Source organism: Rattus norvegicus, chromosome 4 (assembly GCF_036323735.1).
Source record: "Rattus norvegicus strain BN/NHsdMcwi chromosome 4, GRCr8, whole genome shotgun sequence".
In the NCBI taxonomy this organism is placed as follows: Eukaryota; Metazoa; Chordata; class Mammalia; order Rodentia; family Muridae; genus Rattus; species Rattus norvegicus.
Genome location: NC_086022.1, coordinates 119,956,790 through 119,974,083, shown reverse-complemented (window position 1 = coordinate 119,974,083; position 17,294 = coordinate 119,956,790). Strand labels below are relative to the sequence as shown.

General features: G+C 47.1%; 1 long non-coding RNA gene across 1 annotated transcript; it reads left to right on the top strand.

Annotated features, from left to right (window-relative positions):
* Window position 1: 1 nt before the first annotated feature.
* LOC102549328 (uncharacterized) lies at window positions 2-15,837 on the top strand. The gene is made up of 3 exons (NR_185101.1): window positions 2-139; window positions 7,987-8,198; window positions 10,343-15,837. It is a non-coding gene; the product is annotated as an uncharacterized LOC102549328 (long non-coding RNA).
* Window positions 15,838-17,294: the final 1,457 nt, after the last annotated feature.

Genomic DNA, 17,294 nt, shown 5'->3' with positions numbered 1-17,294 from the left:
CCAACAGTCTTCAGGTCGGTTTTTTTTTAGGGGGGTGAGGCGTAGGGGGTGCTGATGGTGTGAGAGGTCCGGTCTGACTTGAAGACACCCTGCCCTAGGTACCAGCTGGAGATGTTCTGTCACTTCCAGGACGTTGAAGGTAGAGGGAGTCACTTGAGGGTTTCTGCTGTCCTTGCCACCGGATGATTTTGCTACTTTGCTTACAGGTGTTGGCGCTTTACTTCTTGCAACTGTCTGCTTGTTTCCTTCCTGAGATTTCCAAAGCCCGTAGTTTTATCTTCATAAATAAGGAGTCGCTGAAGCTGGTGTGGCCAGACTGGGCTCTACCGGTTCCAGAATCCAAGTCCTTAGTTTTATATCTAAACAAATACCTAAAACCCCCTTCCCAGGCTTCGGTTAGCACTTCCTTTTAGATTCACAAATGAGCGATACACAGAAGCAGACACAACGCTACTGTCCTCGCTCCCTAGACTTCACTCGTTTATCTCCTGGATATCCTTGGGGTCTGGCAGCTTCCCTCGGGCTTCAGTATCCCAGTACAGAACTTGCCTGACTGTAGCTCAAAAGAGCCCGACATCTGTCCAATTATCTACTCTCATTTTCCTCCAAGGCATTTTTTTTTTTTACACAAGAAACCCTAAATATAGAGAACTCTTAAAATCTGGACTAGAGTGGGGAGACAGAACAAAGACCTTAAAAACTATTAAAAACAAAAAAGCCCGCTCATCTCAGACTCCCCACCCTCAAGCCTGGCATGACTGAGGTTCAGGTTGCCTAATCACATAAGAACGTGGGGCTTTCTCCTAATGGAGTTGATATCAGTTGTGTGAAGGATGAAAACACTGAGGTGTAAGTGTTGAATTTGAGCACTTTAGCTAGTGTGTTCTATCATGTTTTCCTTAACATTAATGGTTGGTATAGAAAACACAGGGTTCCCTTACCTTTTCATGCACAGAATCATTCCACATGACCCAACCTCCTTCAGATATAATCCCTGTTCTGCTTCCTTGCCGCTTATGTCGCCTTAGTATTTGAAGCCAGGCTGAATTTTGTCAGGGATACAGAAGGTCTGTCCATTCCCAGTTTGGGGCATTGCTTATTGGTGGAGACTGCTGCCTTGTATCTGTTTCAGGTGTGGGAATGGGGAGAAGGAAAATAGAGGTAGTAATTAGGAGGAGGAGTAGAGGTTGAACAGCAAAAGGCAGAGCAGAGAGACAGGACGTGCCATGTGGACTTGGCTTCCACTTAAAGCCGCCTTCATTCTCTGAAGAGAAGAAGGGTAACATGCAACTAAGCTAACCATACTCCATGTAACAGGTCAAAACTTAGCTCTGGTGGACAGCGACACCTGGGACTCATTTGCTGTTTTCAAAATTCTTTTCTGAAAGGTAAGCGAAAGTTCAGAATTCTTTTAGACATCTAAATTCCCCTTGTAGGACGTTCTCAACCAGGTCATTACTCCCTTACCCTTCTTACAGTAAAATGACTGTGAGACATTACTACCAGAAACGAAACTCACATGTCAATAGGATCTTCCTTCACGTAGACCTAGGAAAGACATCAGGGTAATGCCCTAACTGTAACATCAGGACTACACTAAATTTGTGCTGAGGTCTTTCAGTGTGTGAATGCATAGGCTTGACAACACTAGAAACATATGTAGGACAAGTACTCTCTGAACCCGAAAAGGGAGTTTACTACAGGAAATCCATTGAAAAGTCAAAGTGTGAGGAAGAATGGCCACTTATAAAGATAGTTTAGGTTCTAAGGTGTACATAATGGGACAGTTTTAATGTTGATATTCAAAACATTTAGGTGTGGGACACAAGCAACACACACTAGTCTAGTTCCTCTAGAAGAACAGAACATATAGAATCAGTGCATGCGTGTGTGTGTGTATGTGTGTGTGTGTGTGTGTGTATATTTATTAGAATGGCTTTCTGGCTGTGTTCCAGCCAGTCCAACAATGTGGTCCACCAGGCTGGAGGTCTCAGGTGGTTTTCGGCGAGCATTGGAATCTTGAAGACGTAGGCTCTAATGCTTGTAAAGGACTTTCTAGACAAGGCAAGATGGAACAGGAGGAAAGAGAGCTTCCTCCTTCCGTGTCCTTTATAAAGATGGCAGCAGATGTGGCTTAGATGAGAGGTGGGTCTTTGCATCTCAAAAGATCTGAGGTATGGTGTATATTCCCACTTCAAAGATTTGGATTTGAATTGTGTCTTCCTTGTCAAAGTAATTAAGAAGATGTCCTGAAAGATCCCACGCAGAGAGACCCTTACTCAAGTCTTGGGAAATCGAGGACCCCAGACACAGAGAGACCATTTTGGATGTAATAAGCAAAGGCGAGGTTTATTACGGAGACCTATTACAGAGATCTCCGGGCCGACACGTATCCCACGCAGGAGACAGAGGTGTCGACCACGAAACTCAAAAGTCAGAGGGTTATATAGAGAAGGCTAGGGGTTACATACAATTGGCTCATTCAAACATAGCAGTGAGAACAAAGCAGAAAGAGTACGTGCTAGAAGTCAGGGGCTTATCAGGGTCTGGAGGACACCTAGTTGAAATATGGCCCTGAGTGAGCTGGGGGGAGATGTCTTCCTGCCAGACGTCCCATGAATCAGTCCCATTAACTCAGGCTGGTTCCTGCATTCCTTTTCTTTATGGCTTGCCAGTCCTGTCTGGACAGTGTTTCCTGTGCTCCTTTATCTTTATGGCCTGTTAGTCCTGGCTGCAGGGCTTAGCCCAGGGTCTGTGGCCTTTTGGGGTTTATTCTTTTAATTTTGTATCTCTAAACCTAGAATTCGTATAATTCTCCTTTCAGTCCATCACCAGTGTGCCCATCCATTTAAGTTTTAGTTAATTCCAGATGTAATCAACTTGACAACCAAGAAGTGCCATTACAAGTGTCAACTTGACACACAATCATATCCCCTTATGTCCTACTTCCAAATGAAAATAGCAGCCAGGACATAATTATACCTAACATGATATAACTATACCTTGTATGACCATAGTGCATTACAAATTTAGAATAGGGGACAATGTCCATTGAAGGACATTCTTTTAGTGTCTCAAGTAAGATAATCACTGGCAGTCTCTTAATTGATGTTACATGACACGACAAAGAAATCAAGTGAAGAAAACACAAACATCTGCACAAACACATCTTAACCAAATAAGGTGCCTGTCAATTATAATCCTCATTCCTGCAACTGGTCAGTGCCCCCAGCTGGTATTTCTAACTCCCTTCCCCTACTACCCAGTCCGTATTACCTCCACCCTCTGCAAGCCCCTCAGCACATCTTGGCTCTTTTCCTGGAGGAGTGATCCCTACCTTCATTCCTGAAGCATCCCTCTGCGTCCTTTGTCCTCCTGCCTGGATTAGGTCATAGTAGTTTCCAATTGACTTTAATCTCAGGGCATGGCAGCACCAAGAGGTGCCCCAAAGGATCCCCTGCACTCCAGACATAATCTTTCCTACCCCATTGTGGAGAGGCAATCCAACCATCATCCCTATGTCCTGCCTGCAATCGTGGCCTTTAATTTTCTCTGTTGTACGTACAGAGAAGAAAGGTGTGCATGCCATGTTTATGCTGATGGAACACTTCACGGGCAGAACAATATTTCCTTAAAGCCACAAGTTAATTTAAAAGTCCATTTAAAATAAGAACATGAGAAAATGCTAAGTCATTGGGTTCCTCAAGTGATACTCTCTTGTCCAATGACATTAGGTCTCTTCTCCAACATCTGGCCACAGCTGTCTAGAGGTCATGATCATGGAATTTAGTGTCAACATGACTGGGTGGACATTTCTAGATATAACCATGAGGTATTTCTAAGGAAACTCATATGTGGGTACCTGGACTCTATGGTCAAGGTCCTCTCTCAACACAAGTGGACAGCATGCAGCTAGCAGGAGCTACGTGGGGAAAACAGGGGAAAAAATGAGATTTTTCTGTGTCTCCCCTGGGACATGCACGTTCTTTCTCTGTCTTTTGATTCCAGGCCTGCTAGGCTGTGGACTCTGGTTGTGAACTTGTGTTCCTGCATCCTCAGGTCTCCTCAGGCTTCAGCCTGAGACTCACACAAGTAGCTCCCCTGTTCTGTGTTTTTCAGACAAGCACCATTATTTCAGCGTTTCTACCTTGTAGAAAGCCTGTTGTGGAAATGCCCTGCCACATGGACCAGTTCTCCTAAGAGGTCCTCAGGAGCTTCACTTAGATTCAAAGGATGCTGAGGTCAACAGGGAACATAACAGAGAAACTTTTCTCAAGAGCAGGCCTCCACAGAGGCTCTCCCCTAAGGCAAAGTGTGGAGTACGGCAGCTCCTTGAGAACCTGTAACTGTAGAATCACATGAAAACTGCAGTCCTGAGATGGCCTGGGAGAGCATCTGGTAGACTGACCCACAAAAGTCATAGTGGACAGAGCTCCTTTTGGACCAGCCACTCCTTTTATATTTATTCTTAGCAGAACTGAGCATTTTCTCCTGGACTTCCACTGTATTTTACAAGCGAGCAGATTGCCCCAGTACACAGCCTCAGAACTGGAGAAGAGTGGCTCTCTCACCTGTATCTGGAAGTGTGGAGATTGCTCACTGCACAGGCTCATAGACACAATGAGGAGCACCCGGCTTTCTAAGTCTGGCATCAGTGGTGACTTATTTCGTCTTAGTTTGGATTCATTGCTTCAGACATCATGACCGTGGCAACTCTTATGAACATTTCATCGGGGCTAGTTTACAGTTTCAGAGGATCAGTCCATTGTCATGGTAGGTGGACAAAACCTGAGCATAGGAGGAGATCTCAAAGCCCATCCCCACCGTGACACACTTCCTCCAGCAAGGCCACGCCTACTAATAGGGTCATGGCCCCACTACCGCATTGTACTCCCTGGCCCCCACAGGTTTGTTCAAACACATGAATCTATATGAGTCTCAACAATGTTTAAAAACCCAAAGTTCAAAGTCTCTTCTGAGATTCATGCACTCTCTTAACTGTAATCCCATAGAAAATCAAAAGCAGATCACGTACCTCCAGTATCACAGGATATACATTACTGTTCCAAAATGCCATTGTGAGGGAATATTGGACCAAAGCAAGACTAAACACCAGCTGGGCAAACTCCAAACTCTGCATCTCCATGTCTGACGTAAAGGGCTTTTCCAATTTCCTACTCCTTTCATCTTCGTTGACTGTGATAAGCTTCGTCGTCTTGGCCTGCTTAGCGGCTTTCTTTGGCAAGTACCCCATGGCTCTGGGATTCCCAAGGCAACTTCAGCTTCACAACTTCTTGATCCACAGGTGATCCTTCAGGCTCCTCCAAAGGGCTTGGGGTCACTTCTCCAGCTCTGCCCTCTGTAGCATTCCAGGCTCAGGTTGATCCACTCCACTGCTGCTGCTGTTCTTGGTGGTCATCCCATGGTACTGGCATCTCCAATATGCTGGAGTCCTCCACTGCAACTAGGCTTCAACAATAGCCTCTTATAAGCTCTCTTCATGGTACCAATCCTCAACTTCTTTGCATGACCCCTTCAGTCTTGGGCTGTTAACTGCAACTGAGGCTACACCTTCACCAGTGGCCTTTCCTGGCCTCTCACAGTTCCAAGCCTCAGCTGCTCTCCATGACCCCTTTATGCCTTCAAAACTTTACCAAGTCCAGCTGCAGTATGAGGTACAACCTTGGTTATCTCTGGAAAACAGCTTCTCTGTTCTCTCAGAAAACATTCCCGGAAGATTTCACTTCAGTGATGCTAGTGTCTTCTTAATCACTGCTAATTTCTTAGCTCCAGCCAAACAGCATCAATTGTCTGTATAAACCCTTCTCTTCTTGACTCTAACGCCAGAGACACATGGCCAAAGCTGCCAAGTTCTGCTGTTTGTGGAAACTGGAACAAGACCCCCTTGTTCTATTATATACTTTACTGCTTAAGCTTGGCTGTCCTGTAACTTGCTCTGTAAACTAACCTTGAACTTGAGGATCTGCATGGCTCTGCCTCCTGAATGCTGGGATTAAAGGCATGTACCACCATACCTGGACCTAAGCTTTTTTCTACTTGGAAATGCTCTGTACCAAGCTGGTCTTAAACTTAGAGATCTGCTTGCCTCTGTCTCCTGGGATTAAAGGCCTGTGCCACCATGACTGAGACTGAGCTGAAGCTTTTGTCTTAGTAGCTCTATGCTGCTCTAGAGACTTTAGGTCAACCCACAGAGACGGTGAAGACCTACACTGAGGATGTTCTTTCTTGTCCCAGTGCAGACAGATGTCTGATATTTGATGTGCTTTTGCATTTTCCCCACAAAGAGTCTAAGGGAACAGACCAGAGTGACTAAAATGTACAGAAATGTGCAGATGTCCACATGAGTCCTTGACGAGATGTGGCCTCTGCATGCAAGGTTCTGGGCATGCCTGGGGTGAGAAGAGGCACACCCTGAAAGCCCTGTCTCCCTCTATCTCCATGCTGGAGAGAGAAATGCTTGTGACTTTTTCAATAGCAGACATTTGGTTTTGATGGCCAATAATATGTGAGGGGGCAGGAAGTGAGAGGAGAAGGCTTGGAACAAAAACAGAAGAAGGTGGAGACACGGAACGTGCGGAGAAGGAAGGCGAGGGACCGTAGTAAGAGGGAATCTCCCTCCATCTTCATGCCCACAAAATTAAAAACGGCTGCCACTTGCATCATCTAGGGGTGAAGGACCATTCTTGAGAGCTAAGATGCACCAGAAATGTTGGTGTGAATTGGAGTCACCTGCAAGTCTTATGAGAGGCATCCAGAGGCAACTTGATGGGGCCTGAGGAGTGGATCCCATGGCTACTAGGCTCAGCCATAGACAAGAGCCCAGGTCTCCAGTGGTAAATAGGGAGGTCTCTGGGAGGGAGGGGTTATCACCTAAACTCCATCACCAAGAGAAGAATACAATGGTTTGAGGAGATATTAGGGGACCTGCTGACAGGATTTTTGGATGATTAAGGACAGACACTAGATTTTGACAGAAAGACCACCAAAAGCAAAAAGAAGGAAAAATTACCAACCAAGCCAAATTGAACAAAATATGAAGCAGATCTGCCCTGGCAACAGGAGGCCATGGCAAGGTTCACTCTCCCAACTCCCCACAAGACAGCTGGAATGCCAGATGAATAGTGGTCATCAGCCCATGTCCTGAGGAATATTTAGGATGCTTAGAAATGGGAAAGTCACCAATTGACCGCTGTTGGATGAAGGGAGTAGGCTCCGGATTGTCTAGAAAGTTCACAAACTTGATGGGAGTTGGGGGTGGAAATCCTGCAGACCCATCTGAGTTAAGGTTCCAATGAAGGGTTCTGGGAATTGGCACAGAACACACCCAGACACCAAATTCTCAGCACAAAGGAGATTTTATTTGACAAGCAGAGGGGTGGGAATGGGCTGTCTCCGGATTGGCCAAGGACAGCGGCAGGTGGCTCTTCAGGAGAGGCTTGTAAGGAACAGAAAGGGAAGTCTGGGTTAGGTGAGTTGGTAAGTCCTGATTGGACCTGTTAGCCAGTGTAGCAGATAATGAATTTTGATCTCTGGACCTTGGTGGTCAGCCTCAGGCTTGAGTTAGGCATAAGGAAGTGGCCAAATGAGGGAAGGCCCTTGGTGGCTAGCTTTAGGAATTGGAAGTGGGGGAGGGAAGATCTGTTGGTACTGTGTTTGTAATGCTTGGGCCTGTTAGAAACCCTCTAGAATAATCTTGCCATCCATAATATAAATAAATGGCACTCAGATAGTGTCTGGTGGACAGCTGCTGGTGCTCAAAGTCCCTTCATTTGCACCAAATAGTTGGGATTTCTTGGAGGCTTAGATAACCAGTATTGATGTCTCCACATTTTCTCAGAGCAGATGGTGTTAGACCATGCACCTTACAGGAAGGCTGTTATAGCAACCACATAAGACACTTTGAGAATATCACTGAGCACTTCAATAGATTGAAGCTGTAGATCATTTTGTTCTTGTTCTTGCCAGACCTGAATCCAGCATACTCACCGTTTGTATTTGGAGGAACACGTGGCTGGAACGGATTCTGGAATCATCCTTTGATACCTAAAATGGGTGTGCAAGTTGACAGTGGACAAGAAGGCGTCTGGGATTGATGGATCAGATGATGGGTCTGTGAAGACAATGAAGCCAGGAATTCCCAGTGAGCCCAGCCAGCCATGCCTGATCCATCAAGGGAGGTAGGCCAAGGGAGCTTCATGAACTGGCCCCCGCCATGGATCCCCAGATCATGCCAGGGAAACACTGGTCTGCCAGGTGGAGAAGAAGGGACGATCTGCTTTGTCCTCCTGATTCATGGCGGTCAAAATAAGCTGAGCTTCTCTCAGTTTCTTCCTAGCTGGGCCCTCACTGAGGACAAGACTCGAGTCATCCATGTTCTACGTGATGTCTAAACCATTCCGACCTTTGCTCTCCACCTCTAACCCCGCTGCTTCCCTCCTCAACGTCTGACTCTGATTCCATCTTCACCCTGGGTTACCATGACTACCCCAAACATGAGCTCCACAATCTCTCGGGGTCCTCAGCTGCCCACCTTCAGTCTTGGGACCTGTGTGACTTCTCCCTGTGTGAAGAGGAGCTCCTCTGCCCTCCCGGTGTGGTACTGCACTGCTGTCACACTTTCTTACCCCTCATCCCTTCCCTCCCCTCCGCCACTGGCTCAACTGCACGGCTGAGTGGGGATGAACCTCGAGGACGTTAGGGCAAGGAAGCCATGGCGGTGTAAAGTTACACACCCAACCACTGCATTTCAAGGTGTGATCCACGCAGTGCTGAGGTACATCATGGCAGGAGGCACACTAAGGGGGTGAACTCTAAAGAAAGGGAGGAAGGGATGGTGGGAGCAGGGGGTTCAGTCTCAGTGGAAGGAAGTGGGAAAGTGTTCCTGGCAGGGTCCTGTTTCCTCCCTACGTGGTGTATGCACATGGCTGCTTAGAGAATCAGCAAACTACATCAGTCCCTGTACACTCACAAGTAACTGTACTTTAAAACAGTGAGCTTTTGCATAACTAAAGTCAAGTCAAAGAAAAAACAAAGAGCAAGGAAAGGAATGACTCAAACCATGATCACAGCATTTCACAGTTGCCAGCACGGTTAGCCCAGCTCTGTCCCTCGCAGCCTCATCGCTCTCCCAACACCCAGATGGCAGCCTCAGAATGACAGTCCGGACAGACTCCCCCATAACCGTAACTCTCATCCAGTGACTTTTTTCTTGAGAGAGGGTCTTCCTGTGTAGCATAGGTTGGTAACAATGTCACCATGCAGCAGTGTCACCCTCCTGAGCTAGGATTCCAGGAGTGTACCAGTGCACACAGCATCCTATGACTCCTTTAAACCTTGCATTCTCTGCACACCATGGCCTAAACTCAGGAAGCCGACATTCTCCATGAGCCCAACTCCATCAGCAGATCTGAGGCTCTTCCTGCTGGAGCCTGTCCCTGGGTCCCATCCTGAGTTCCTTCCCCACTGTCCCTGCTGCGTGGCTCTTGTGAGACTCAGAACCAGTTCTTCTGCAGCCTTGGTCCTCTGTCACCCCCACTGTTCCCTGCTTGTCTTTGTAGACCTCCTCCTCAAATGAGGGAATCACTTCTCCTGCAGTCAGTTGTCCCCATTCCTTGGCCTCATGGGCTAGCTCCATGTGGAAGCCTTCCAGGTCCCTCTCCTACTTTCACCTGGCTTCCTGGAACCTGCTTCCAATGGCCAACAATGGCTCCACGGATCTGATATTGCACAGTGCCTTAAGTTCCACACAGGGACTGAAGCCCCCTTCCAAAGGCCGTCCTCCTCTGGACACCCTGACATGCTGCTGAGAGGATCGTTGCCATCCCCGCGAGCCCAGCTCCAAGCCTGCCTTGTCTCAGGCCTGTCACCTTCTATCATTTCCTGGATCTCTGAAATCCCACAATCCCCCACACTCAGCCATCACCCTCTCATCATACCATGTTAGCAGCTCCCAAACCTTCGCTGACCTCCCCACCTCACCCAGCCTTGCAGCTCCTTCCTCTCAACATCTGCACTGGCTTTGGTCACAGCACTGCTCTGCCTGCAGTCCCTGAAGAGTTGTCCCTCTACTCTAAAGCACCACTGTTCTTCCTTCCCCGTGGGACAGTGGGGAGCATGGCTCTGATGGGTCATACCGCTGACCCCTCCCCATGAAACTCTTCTTTGGCCCCTCTCGTTCACAAGTCCTCATAAGTCACCTCAGGGTGACCCTCTTGCTCTTAAACCCACGGTGCCCTGTTTTTGCCTCCTGGAGCACACAGTGCACTCTGCCTCCTGTGACCAGGCACTCATTTTCTGTGTCATGTCCCATTTGTGTCCCCAGGCACAACATGCAAACCAATAAAGATCTTTCTACACAATTGAAAGAGAAGAAGGAATCACAGGAGAACGCCGTGTGCACAGGTCGGCCCTTCCCGAGATCTGAGTTTGGTGACTGGGATCTCTCCGGATCTAGAAATAAGCCACCTGGTTGTGGCCTACCAGACTGTTGTGTGAGTCTCAGGTCCTGTAACAAGAAGAGAATACGCACACGGGAGCGCTTGGATGTGCACAAAGGCAAGTGCTGCTCCATAGAGAGAAATGCAGTCATTAGAATGAACGCCCTTGGCTTGTTTAATGTTTAATATGTACAGCTTTTAGGTATGATCTCTATAGCCTGTTCACATATGATCTTGACTCTCAATCACCATCCAGATTCAAAAGGAACTGGAAGTTTGAAAAATAGCTTTTAATAACAAAGTTTACAAAAAGCTCTCAAGGTTGGAACACATCACTAACATGTGCTCAGAGACCAAAGAGATCGAATGGCTTGACTCTGCTGAGAGAGAGACTTGGCCAGTGTGCTTCTAAGAGGCAGAGAGGAGGAGGCCCACCCTCGGGGAGGACATATTTGCTTACATGAATCCAGCCTATAGTGAGCAGCCCCAGTTCCTCCTGAATCATAAACAGCTCTCCTCATTCTTCGTGTGACAATAATCAGGGCCTCTGTCTTGCTCTGGGATAATCACATGTCTTATGAGGTACACTTCTCTCACCTGCCATGAGAAAACTTGTCACAATTTCCTGGGGGCCATAATGACCCACAGTGGGCAGAAATTTTCTTCTCCAAGTCGGGCCAGGGCTGACTGGGAGCTGTGACTGTGGACTTTGCTCTCAGCTTGAGTGGATGGAGTGATATTTCTGGATTTGACTGTGAAGTGATTCTGAAGAAACTTATGTGTGGTTCACAGACTCGGTAGGCAAGGCCCACCCTTCACTCAGGCAGCAATGTGAAGCCATCTGAGAGCCGCACTGGGAGAAGCAGTGTGGAGCAGACACTTCCTCTGCGTCTCCTGGGATAGACATGCTTGCTTTAGCTTTCTTCATCAGATATCCAAGTCTGTTCACTCTGAGGAGTGAGCGTGTGGTTCTCTAGTCTCTTCAGATTCTCAGACTGAGACTCACAAAAGTGGCTTCCCTGGTCTGTGCCTTTCAGACATGGGCTGCGCCAAGCTACAGTATTCCAGAGTGTCCGCCTGAAGAAAGCCTGCTGTGGGGATGCTCAGGCATATTGCCACAGAATGTCCCCAGTAGAGCGATGCTGTAGGGACGGGGCAGCCCCTCGAGGCCCTGGAACTGCAGGGCGATCATGCGCTCATGCAGCCTGGCAAAGCTGCAGCCCGAGACTCCAACTGTGAAAGCGAATGTGCACTGAGCCCAGCACAGCCACAGCGGCAGGTCCTCAGCTTAGCTGGAGTCAGTCACCCCTCTCCCGATTATTTCTCCCAGATGAACAGGAACTGAACAGCTGGCTCCTGCTCCTTCATCACATTTTGCCAGTGTGTGCTCTTCTGACTGCACAGGCTCACGGCTGCAGAAGGCTAACTCATCATCAGGAAGCCTGGTGGTTACAGCCAGGCAAGGCTGATCATCTCACCTGTGTCTAATTGAGACAGCACTACAGTTAGAAGACTGTCCTCATCCAAGATGAAGTTTTTGACTCATTCAAGTCAAAGGCCATTTTTATAAATTAGGGTGGCAGGACACAAAAGGACAGCACTCATCACACGAGGTTCTGCACCACAGCAGAATAAGCAGGACCATGGAAGCAGAGGAGACTGAGGACGTGGACGGGGGACGCAGCCTTCTCTGTGGTGCTCAGTGCCCCAGACTTCAGACACATGTCCACCAGCACTGCCTGGCCTTACCAGTGAGCCCCAGTCTCACGCTGTGTGGCTGACCCAGACGCATTGGGGACCACTTCTGCACAAGGCTTTTCCAAGGCAGGAACCTGTGGTAACTTACCTGGCCTTGTTTTCATCACACTCCCCCAGGCTGAGTGGCTGATGTGGGACTAAGTCGTCGTCAGAGGCTTCCTCTGGGCCACACCCCAGTGGTGGCTTGAAAGGTGCGGTTCCTGCTGAAGAGGCTTCAGCCTTTGTAGATGACCATGCTGCACCAGGGCGCACGCCCGCGCGCGCACACACACACACACATACACACTTTCTTCCTCACTACCCACTAGCCCAGCTGTGTGAGAGCCCCCTTTGGCAAATCCTTCTAAGGTTTTTGTAGAACAGTTTTGATATCTTCCCAGAAAGCAGCATTCTATGCCACTTCCTATCTAATACAGAAAGAGAAAAGTATTTAGGCTAACACTTCAAATCTCGGAAGAAAAAGCATAGTCAGCACAGAGATGACCAAAACATAGTCCAGGCCCGACATCACAGCATAGAATCTGTGCTCCCCTCTGTAACCATAAGCATAATGGCGCCGTGGTACACAGATGCTACCCATGTACTCAGTGGCTATATGGCTGTCTTCTGTAACAGCTAAGTCTCAATTTTCTCAGGAATCTACTTCGCTCTGTGTGTGCACACTTGTGCCTGTGTGTGTGTGATCACGTGCACGTACATATGTGCAAGCGAGAGCGGAGGTTAGACATAGATTTTTTTGGTATGTACTTCCAATGTGGTCTACCTTATTTTCTCTGGGAAAGGGTCTTTAATTAATCTGAAACTCTCACAGTCGGCCTGGCTGGCTGGCCAGTGAGCCCCAGGAGTTGACCCAACCTGTAATTGCCTCCTTAGTATTGTGGCTATCAGCACTTATAACTCTGCACGTGTTTTTATTATCATTATCCTCGTTAATTCTTGAACTCTTGGGTCCTCATGCTTGCCTGACTAGCCCTTTATGGACTGAATGTCTCCAGCCTTCATTTAAAGCTTCACTCTAATCTTGGTGCACCTTCGCTGTCTGTCCCCTGAAACCCGTCATCTACAGTTCCGTTCTGTAGCTGTGCTGATATGTGTATTCTGTATCCTAAGCAAGACTGACTAGTCAAACCAACTCTACAGTTGGTTTTAGCCATCTCAGCTAAATTCCGATTGGAAACAAAGACTCCAATTTTCCTCCCCAAGGTCACTTGAATTCAGTGACATGTAAAAAACACTAAATGTCAAAAGATACACACCTTTTGCTTGGTTCTTTAGACGTGTTAGGATGAGAGCAGCTTACCCTGCCAACCATTAACACAGGCACACAGAACAGCCAAGCAGATACATACACAGCAGGGATAGGTGACTCCAGTGTGCATTCCTGCCCAACACCTAAGCACTGCAGAGTGCTGGGATCACCTCCAGGAGCCGGAACTAACGGTCCCCAACAAGACCCACTGCATATCCCTGGGAAGATCAGTGGCTACAAAAAGCTTTAGGGCAATGGTCCTCAAAGGTCCTAATGTTAGAACACTTTAATACAGTCCCTCATATTGTGGTGATCCCAGCCACAGAATTATTTTGTTACTTCATTACTGTAATTTTGCTACTGTTGTGAATCGTAATATAAATATTTTTGAAGATAGAGCTTTGCCAGAAGGGTCTCGACCCACAGGTCACAGGCACTGAATCCAAACTTCCCATACCTGTGATCTGAAATGCCTTGTGTTCTGGTAAGAATCTTCACCATGTCCAAATTTCTTGCTGTAGATATGGCAGAAAGTTCACAGATGTATGTCCTCAAGTCGCCCTCTTGGGGACATGAGTCAAATGTGAGATTTTTCATATTACCTTTGGAAGTTTATTGAGTCACTAGTCTTTATGCCCCTAAAACAAACTAGCACATTAAAGTCGCTCGGTCCGAAGGCACCAGCTGAGTAGCTGACACACACTACACTGTCTCTGTGACCTTCACTGTCTGTCCCCTGTAACCTGTAGTAGAAGGTGACTTCAGGTTCTCAGACCTGGAAAAAAAATGGCATTGACAGTCTGCGATAGAAACCAAAATGGAAACGTGGAGCAGTTCTAATGTCAGAAAAGAGGGAAAGAGGACAGGCGGGGAGAGGCAGCAGTATCTTGTGACTTCACCCCTGCCCTGCCGTCCTGCTCCTCTCTTGTTGCTCTGCTGCACCAGCTCCTGTCCTGCCCAGTGCTGAGGAGCTGAGGCCCTGAACCCTGCCAGCCTGTTCTCTCTAAACATCACATGCCCTCTATGGGTCTCTACTCAGCATGTGTCTTGCCTCAGCAAAACCCCATCCAGCCAACTTTGCAAAGAACCCTTAAGTTTCCACTTCCCACGTATCAGTAGGATACGTCCTGTAATTTTAGAAGGCAGGGTAACGCCCTAACTGTAATATAAGGAATAAACCAAACACATGCTAGTGCCTTTCAGTGTATGAAGGTGTAGGCTTGACTACACTAGATACAAGGATAGGTCAGTACTCCCTGTGTCAAAAAATTAAATTGTGTCTTACTGGGCTGGAGAGATGGTTCAGCGGTTAAGAGCACTGGCTGCTCTTCCAGAGGTCCTGAGTTCAACCCATCTGTAATGGGTTCTGATGCCCTCTTCTGGCCTGCAGGTGTACATGCAGATAGAGCACTCATATACATAAATCATTTAAAATTTGTGTCTTACTGTTCTAATGCTATGAAGAGACACCATGAAGAAGGCAAGTCTTATATAAGGAAGTATTTAAATGGGGGTGTGTTTACAGTTTTAGAAGGTTAGTCTGGCACAGCCATATCTAATGGGAACACAGCTGTTTGATAAGAATTCCGCAAAGCCAAGCCACTATGATTGCCATCTCACCATCTTTTTTTTTTTTTTTTCTTTTTTTTCGGAGCTGGGGAACGAACCCAGGGCCTTGCGCTTCCTAGGTAAGCGCTCTACCACTGAGCTAAATCCCCAGCCCCGCCATCTCACCATCTTTAACTTTTGGGTTTGACCTCTGTGTGTTGCATGCCTGGGGGCTTTTACTATTTGTACAACTTGGAGATATTGAATTTACAGGAAATTTCTTGTAGTCTTTTGTACCTTCTCACAGGAGTACTGCTCCTAAGCTTCTCCAGGGAAGTCCTGAGCATACAACCTCTCCTGCTTTTAGAGAGATATTCTTATATGGCCATACTTGAAGGTCTTCCTTGTGCCCTGGAGGTTGTCCTGCACATAAAAATGCCAGAGATCTCCTTATGAGGCCCTGGCTCCAAGATATCCTTGGAACATCTGCCCTGTACTTACTCAGGAACAAGATATCACTGCTGGTTCAGCAGACAATGAAGGATTTATTTCTTCAGTCAAAGGCAGAAAAGGCAGTTTTAGGGGTGGGGATGGAAGTACATCTTCTGCTGATGGTGAAGAGACGACTTTCTCAGGTGAGAGAAACCCTTGAAGAGTTCAAAGTTCTCAACTTTGATAGATAGGATCCTCCCACACATCACCTGTACTGGCTGGTTTTATGTGTCAACTGACACAAGCTAGAGTTATCACAGAGAAAGGAGCTTTCCTTGAGGAAATGCCTCCATGAGATCCAGCTGTAAGGCATTTTCTTAACTAGTGATCAAGGGGGGAAGGCCCAGCCCATTGTGGGTGGTGCCGTCCCTGGGCTGGTAGTCCTGGGTTCTGTAAGAAAGCAAGCTGAGCAAGCCAGGGGAAGCAAGCCAGTAAGAAACATCCCTCCATGGCCTCTGCATCAGCTCCTGCCTCCAGGTTCCTGCCCTGTGTGAGTTCCTGTCCTGACTTCCTTTGGTGATGAACAGCAATGTGGAATTGTAAGCTGAATAAACCCTTTCCTCCCCAACTTGCTTCTTGCAGGAATGCAAACCCTGACTAAGACATCTCCAAAACAAGTCAGCATGAAGACCCCCCTCTTTACCCATTAATGCCTTTTAACTGCTGACACCCTCTGAAGCTGGGACTTGAATTTCACTGTAATTCAGTCAACCCTATAATGGGGGGCTTCAGTTTGATTTTCCACATCTTGAGCCCTGTTGCTGCTGGAGAGAAGACTCACTTCCGGAGCACATAGAAACCTTGAGACTGGGGGGAGGGTTGGGAGGGGAACACCCGTAAGGAAGGGGAGGGGGGAGGGGGATGTTTGCCTGGAAACCAAAGAATTGTTAAGTATTAAATTAAAAAAAAAGAAACCTTGAGACTTTGATGTGCATCTGGAGCCATTCTCTTTTATCACCGAGTTCACTGTTGCCCTTCAACATATTCTGAGATACTAGAAGTTGGTTAATTTTATCACAGAATTCATCCATTTAATTTGTCAGTTTACTCAGAGATGTGAGGAGTAACCAACCAGCATCATTGTTTTCCTTATTTTTCCACAAATTGTCAAAAATTTTATATACAGATCACTAAATCCATTGCCTCTTGAAATTGGTGAGCCAGGATAATAAAGCGTGTTTGACTCATTAAGTTTGTAAAACAGTTCATACCATGGGCTTTCAGTAATCTCTGAACATTTACACAAGGTTTCAGGAGCTGTAGGTGCCGGCAAATTGGAAAGCCTATTCCAGATACTTAAAATATTCATCATTTGCAGGCAAATGGATGGAAGTAGGAAATATCATCCTGAGTGAGGTAACCCAGACCCAAAAGGACTTGCATGGTATGCACTCAGAAGTGAATAGCAGCCACACAGTATATCCATGTTGTGGTAAATCTCCAACCCCAATAAGCCCATGCAAGGAAAACACGACTCAGTTGTATATTTATAAACTGCACGCCTATAGTGGGCAGATCTGCCTCTACCCCACTTTTTTCCCCAGCTATGAAATCCATGGTACTCGCCATTTCTCCAGGCCTTGTGATTCTTCCAACAACTCTTCCTCAGCCCTCCATTCACTGTCTCCTGAAACAACTCCTCTCCCCTCCCCTTCCTGTCTTGCCTGGAAAACCCGCCTCCTCATTTCCTCCCAATGATTAGCTATTTTTCATCTTTATTAGCCAATCAGATAATTAAGGGAATTCTTCTACATATCCATGCTATAATTCACGGACCCAAAGAAGCTAAA